A 7,265-nucleotide genomic window follows, 5' to 3' on the forward strand; every position below is an offset into this window, starting at 1 on the left:
TCACCTCCGGAAACCAATAAAACTCGAAACCTACCGGAGAAGTGCTCTGACCGTACTGAGAGCTCGCAACACCACGATAGGAGAAGGAGAGAATTGTATAAGCAATAATAAATCAAATGACTCAACCGAATTTGACCATGCCCTTTGGTGCGTTGCTCGCCAGTCTAAGCAACAACGAGAAAGCCGTCATCAGAAAGATAGAGAAGACTCTTTATAAGATTAATAGTGCTGAAGCAGCAGTTATTTTTAACAAAACATGTCTACGAGAGGGTCTCCTTCCGAAATATTATTATTATTATTATTATTATTATTATTATTTACTTTCTCAAAACATGAGATGATTATTATTATTATTATTTTTTTTTTTTTTTTATAGTATATACAGAACAGGCTAACCAGACCACTGACTAACTTTTCTAAACTCTCGTAGGCATGTATAAAGATTTGCTTTTGTAGCAAGGGCAAGGTAAAAGTTAAGAAAAAAAAAACAATGTGAAAACCTAATTGGAAGAAAAATAAATGACACAGATGATGGGTGAAAGTCAGAAAACAAGGCAGCTTGGATGAGGGGTTGACACACAATAGGTTTGCAGGCATTCACAGCACTGATAGATTACTGAACCAATGTCTACTGATGGACACCTTTTCAAAGAAATTTACTTCTAAAAATTAATTTTTTTATTGCATTATGCAATAAGCCACCATGCAAAACATAAAAACTGAGTAATTACAATTATTCTAGTCACTGGATGACTATACAATAGACTAAAGACTTGAAGGTTGACAAGGTTAGACAAGTTTGAGAAGTTCTAGTAGTGTGTATAGGAATAGCAGAACCAAAAACTGTAGGAAGAACTGTGAATTCAAGATGACATGGTATAAGAAAACAACCTAGACCAGATAAGAATTTAGATCATACAGGTACATGCCTGGACAGTGCACTCCAAGCATATACAGTTGTCAAAATTTTAAAACATTATAAGACTAAAAATATCTCTCAATTAAAATGTTTAATTTCGTTTTATCTAATAGCTTTTCCTTTTTAGGTATCAGTTCCCATCCGAGACAATAATGACAAAAGACTAGAATGGTTGACTGTTCCTTTCCTTTACCTTGCTTATCTGTGCTGGCTCTGAAGGTTTACTGTAAACCTTTTTTAATTACAGTTCAGTGTTCACTTTGTGAAAATAATTGTTGCTTGCTTGGTCTATATTCCTTGCCTCCCATTTTGACAAGGCAGCAGAGGCCACAACATTTGGTTGCCACTCTGCTCAAACTCTCAAGGCCATTTTTTATGCAAGTTTTTCCCCTGGAGCAACTTTCTGTGATTTTCTCCAACACATTTTAAATCTATATATAAAATAAAATGCATAATATAAAAAACAAAAATATTAGTCGTGAAGACTAAATCTTACAGGCAAAAACTTTTTATATTTGAAGTAATAAAACTCAACCTCTTTCCAATAAAGTCTAGAGTCTGTAGAAATTACATACCATAATGAAACATGTTTGTATCATCAAAGAAACGCTAATCTGTAAGACAGAAGTTATGTAAACTAATGAAATGTCTTTTGATCACTTTGATCTTCCCTTGAGTAATCATACACTTAGTGCGGATGACCTTATCTTGACCTTCTTAAAAAATCATTATAATATTGAAATTACCTCAAATGCTGGGTATATTAATAATCTAGGATCACACTTGCTTTATATCTGGCAATTACTGATTTGCCATAAAAATGTGTATCCCTCCTGAAGGGTTGGCTTACAAGTAGAACTGTACAAAGACAAAATATTCCACCACTTAGTTTTAATTCATAGAACTTAAGATCCACCATGCATCATCTTCCAGCTACAATTACCACAACTGTAAAGAAAAGTGGTATGCAGCATGCAAAGAAATAAAATAATGATACAAGATCCTTGAAAATTACAGATATATAGTACTAACTATCCAGTACGTACCATGCAAGAGAGGCACTGCAAAGCCCCAACCTTCAGGATTTCAGTGCTATTCCTCAAAGGCCCTCTGCAATAAAAGTATATGTTATCTTATTCAAAACTGTTTTGGACCATGGAATATTTTGGAAGTCATTTTGTGTTAGTATAAAAATATGCAAGTTTTGTTCGTTGATATACTTGGAGGATTGAACTGTGAAGGGATTTAGATAGCCTTGGAGGACTGAACCATGAAGGGATTTAGATAGTATTGGATGCCAAGGTGGCACAGTAAAGATTCACTTCACACCTATTCCCATGAGGAAAAACTGACAAAAAATAATAATACTCATTTGTGGAAAGGGAACCTGATATTCTTGAGAAGACCAGCTCAGCAACTTTGCCTACTGTCACTCTTCATGGCAGGGGTCCCACGACTTACATGGAATGGCTGTGTCAATCTAACTGAAGAAACTGCAGTGAATGCCTCAAATTTGAACCTGTCCCAGTCAATGAAGTACTACCTGCAAAGTGCAGGAGTCTTGAATGCAATGGTTCAGGAGCTAGATTGTAGGTTCATGAGATGAAAAAAGGTTTCAGGCAACCCCATAATACATAAACTAATCCCAAAATAGTGCCAAAAAAACAGCTGGGAAAGAAGTTGAAAGCAGCCAGTGTCAATAGGAGAGCAGAACTTTTCTCTACCTCAACTGCATCAATCACCACCCAAAAAAATTCAAGGCCAGTTAAAAAGGTAATGGTAGCCGTACAAAAAATAATAAATTATCCACTTTTATCTCGAGTTCTTGAGTTAAACCTCTCAAGGGGATTCAAGTTGCTGAATATGACACTTCCAGAACTTCTACTAGATAGTCCAGTAACTGTAGCTACAAATTTTATTTTCTTTGCACCCACCTCTCACTTTACTGAGTAAGCCATCTTTAGCATACTGTCCTCAGAATGGTCATTTGTACAATATGCTATACATACATATTTACAGGCAGGCCCCGGGTTACGACGGGTTCCATTCTTGAGACGCATCGTAAGCCGAAAATCATCATAAATTCTAAGAAAACCTTACTTTTAATGCTTTGGGTGCATTAAAAACTATGTAAACTGCATTCTTATGCATTTTTCATAAAAAAAGTCTCAAATATTGATTATTTTGGCATTTTTGGAGTCATATTTCTTCTGACAGATCAGTGTTGTAGGTGCCGTAACCCATCATAACCCGGGGACTGCCTGTACAGGAGAGCTTCCTTTTAGCAGAGCAATCAAATTATGCCCTTGTAACTGAAACAATAATCACTCTCGTGCAGCACTAATAACAGCTGCTATGAGGTTATAGAAATAAATTTATCAATCTCTTGGCAATCAGACCCTGATATTTTTCAATAATACTGTACGTACTTGGTATATGTACTTTCATAGAATATTAAATTCTAGGCTATTCAGTAATCACTTGATTAAAGTTACCCTTTTTATGTCAAGTATTGTTGTATGGCTATTGGCAACTATTATGTAATCCCGTCCTCCAACTCATTTTTCATTCTCCCTGAAACAACAATACTACAGTGTTCCCCCCTATATTCAGGGGGGGGATGCGTACCAGACACCCCCGCTAAAACTGCCTATTTGGTTAGTTAAAACTCAAGAAACCCCACTAAAAATGTTTATACCTGGTTTTTTTTAATAGTTAATCACAAAAAGTGCATTTTATGCTGAAAAAAAAACAGGAATTTATGGATGCTTCTCATACAAAAATACAGCAAATAGGCAAATTTTGTGCAAATAATGGGTACACTATATGTTCTAGAATGAAATCCGCGAATATGTGACTCCAGAGTGGACAAAAAAAAAAAAAAAATGGGGTCCTAAGTCACAAATACTATAAAGTACAGTTACTAGGAAGTTAAGTGGAGTCTGTACTTTAGAAGTGAAAAAATTATCTTTCCTATCCTGAACTTTCATATACTACAGTACATAAACATTGATTCATACAGCAATATATTATATTTATGCAAAGCTTTATCCATTAACATTTTCTTCATTTGTGCTTTTACTCTTCTTGTTTTACATCTGAAAATAATTGGACATTATCCCTCTACTTGACCAAATGCAAATCTATCACACACACTGATACTCAAACTAATTCCTAAAACTTCTGTCAAGGAAAATATAAGTAGGGGATGGCATCAACACTATCCTAAAATATTATTAACAAGAACACAACGATAGCAATATATATCTACGTATTATGTAAAACGCTTTACGTATATTAAAGGGGATTACTCTATTTAATATTGTGAATGGCATACAGCATTTAAATTTCAGTACTTCTTCAGTACTTCAGACATAAATGTAAATCTACTACGACTTTATTATTTTTTGTACATGCATAGCATAGGTCAGATATTACAGGAGATAACAACAGAGTAAATATACTACAAAAAGCAAAAATTCAAAGTAGTAACTGCAAGAAAAAATACAACAATTTGATCAACACATTAAAAATTTAATTAAAATTTAAACATAAGAGAATAGAAAGGGAAGGCAGATAAGAAATAAAATTGAAAAAAAATTATTGATAAACACCAAACATTCTAGAATATGTATATCTTGGCTTAAGGTTAGGCAATAGTATGTTCTTTTACCCACATGCTCCTTTAAATATGTAGTACTTTAACTTATTGGACTTAAATTCTATTGATTTCTTTTAACTATCGCAAAGGTCTGAGGCCGTAGAAGTCCTAGAAAATTTTTTTTTTAATTTACGGAAAACCTGAACAGACATGAATGGCACAGTGAATGCTGAAACAAAAGAGAACAAGATTTGCCTATCTGACCCTGTTAGTGTAGGTTCCTTTGTCACCAAGGCTCATCATGGCTTGTACATTGTTTCTCTTACTAAGTAATTTTCTGAGCATTAACTGTAACACAAAGAACCGTCAAGCTAGTACTATAGTGATTTTCCCTTATGTCTGTACAATTACTCTCGAGCATGTTAAATTTTTTTTAAATACAGTACAATTACTGTAATACTGTGATGAATAGTTTTTTGTTAAAATTTGTTGCACTCTTTGTTCACGTATACGTAATTGTGCTCATCTGTACGTACTACAGATAAGGTACTGCAATATTATGGTTCTTTATAAGGATAATTATGTTCATATTTGTTTGTTGAAAGTGATTGCCATGGTTTGTTCATGGGATATATCTGCACCCTGCATAGTTAGTTGCCTGCAAGGTAAGATTAATAGTTATTGCAAATTATTTACTATATTTTTATGCACAAGTATTTGTTATGAAATGTGTGTGTGTGTGTGTGTGTGTAAAACTTAAAATTTACATATATTTTGTTCCTGTAAGAAACCAAACTTAAAATTTAATATACTAGGCTGGAAATTATATGGAATTACTGTACAGGCAAAGTATGTTGGATGGGATATCTTGAATGTTCAAATGTAGGCTATGTTATAGGGTCTTACTACATATCGGATACCACCATTTACCAAAGGCCAGACTTCAATACATCCATTAAGTTGAGATGCTACTTATAAGAAGTCACTAAAATAGGAAAAAGTAGTCAGAACCTGCAATGCATAACACCTTAGTTATGTATCTAACATCTGAAGAACCAATTTTTTTATAGCTGATGTTATTGAATCCCACTTTTATTAAAAAAACTGAGGTACAATTATGACATACTATTTTTCATGAGTTGGAACTGATCTTCCCATAATATATTGTATAGCTACAATACAATAAATACATCAAACACACAGTAGAATATGTAAAAACTGACAAAGGAATAAAAGGATTTATGAATGTCCAGGAGAGAAGGAAAATTACATCAAATGAAAGCAAGGCATGAGAAATTATTAAGACTGCCCTTTTAAGGATCTAAAAGATGCAATTACTGCCCTTTTAAGGATCTAAAGGATGCCATTATAACCACAGGCTTCCGTTTCAGCGACCACATCGTTAAACGTATTTGTCGTTAAACGCGTTATTCTCTTTATTTCGACTAATAGCATTAATTTTCAGTCATATATTATACACAGAACTTGTTTCCGACATAGTCTACTACTTGGCAAAGTTCTGACAATGCTTTTTATCATTTTATTACTCATATATTTTAACTTCATCATTTTACAACTTCATAATGTATAATTTTCTTTAAAATAGTGCGCTTTATTCAACACATTTAGCCTACATTCCCGAGTTTAGTAAATCAATACAGTACTAAACTTTCCTCAGAATCTGCACATTATTTAGCAGTGACTCATATTCTAAATTTGGTATTTCATAATTATCGCTAACCAATGAATTTCAACGATCAGGGGGCATTTGAATGTCGCCGTCAAAACGTAAACAAATTGAATACTAAACTATTATGTAAATACACAGTTGTATAAAAAATGATCAATCTGTATTACATGCAGTCATTCAAGCATAGTAAAAGTAAATTTGTGCATGACAAATGTCTCATTGTTTTGATTTAAAAAGACTGACTTGGTAGAGACTTCTCAAGTGGAATATTTTAAAAAATATATTTATTTTCAAGTTTATATACAAAACATCCTTTTGACTTCACACATTTCATTTCTCATTACTAAGAATTCACACATTTTCTTTTCATTACTAAGAATTGTTCTCACTAAAACAAAGGAGATATGGCATAATTTTTTGCTGTCTTGAAGTTGTAAATAAACGTGGCACCACCCATTCGGCTGCGCAACGAACTAATGGCGGCTGAATCAAGCCAACCAGTGGAGTTCCCAGACCATAGAATGCTGGCTTTAAGAGGTTCAACTGTATAGTTTTTCTTTACAAAGTATATTAAAGCCTTATCTATTCTTTTAGCCATAGATTTCAAGATTTTCAAAACTTAGGCTAGGCTAGATTATTGGATCTGAATAGCCTTTCTCTTGGCCACCATTGGCAATGTTTTTATTTTCATTTTATGTTTTTTTTTTCTCTCTTCACATTGTCATCTTAACTCCAAGTTTTTGTAAAATGATTACGTCGTTAAATGAGGAGTACTTGTATATATATGGTTTCTATAGAATACTCAGGCTTATACTCTACAGAAGTATAATTAGTCAAGATTATCTTTTCTTATCTATAAAGTGGAGATATAAAGGATCCAACCAATTTTATACTCCTAGGTCAATATAAATACCAGGCTTTGTCGGTGCCTTCATTTTTATAAAACAATCTTGTATACTGCTTCAATGGTATTGTCAGAATATCTATACTTGTATATGTATATGTCTCAACTTACATACAAATTTGTGATAGCATGAAAAAACCAGTCTTACATT

This window comes from Macrobrachium nipponense, chromosome 21 (genome assembly GCF_015104395.2).
Source record: "Macrobrachium nipponense isolate FS-2020 chromosome 21, ASM1510439v2, whole genome shotgun sequence".
NCBI classification, from domain to species: domain Eukaryota; kingdom Metazoa; phylum Arthropoda; class Malacostraca; order Decapoda; family Palaemonidae; genus Macrobrachium; species Macrobrachium nipponense.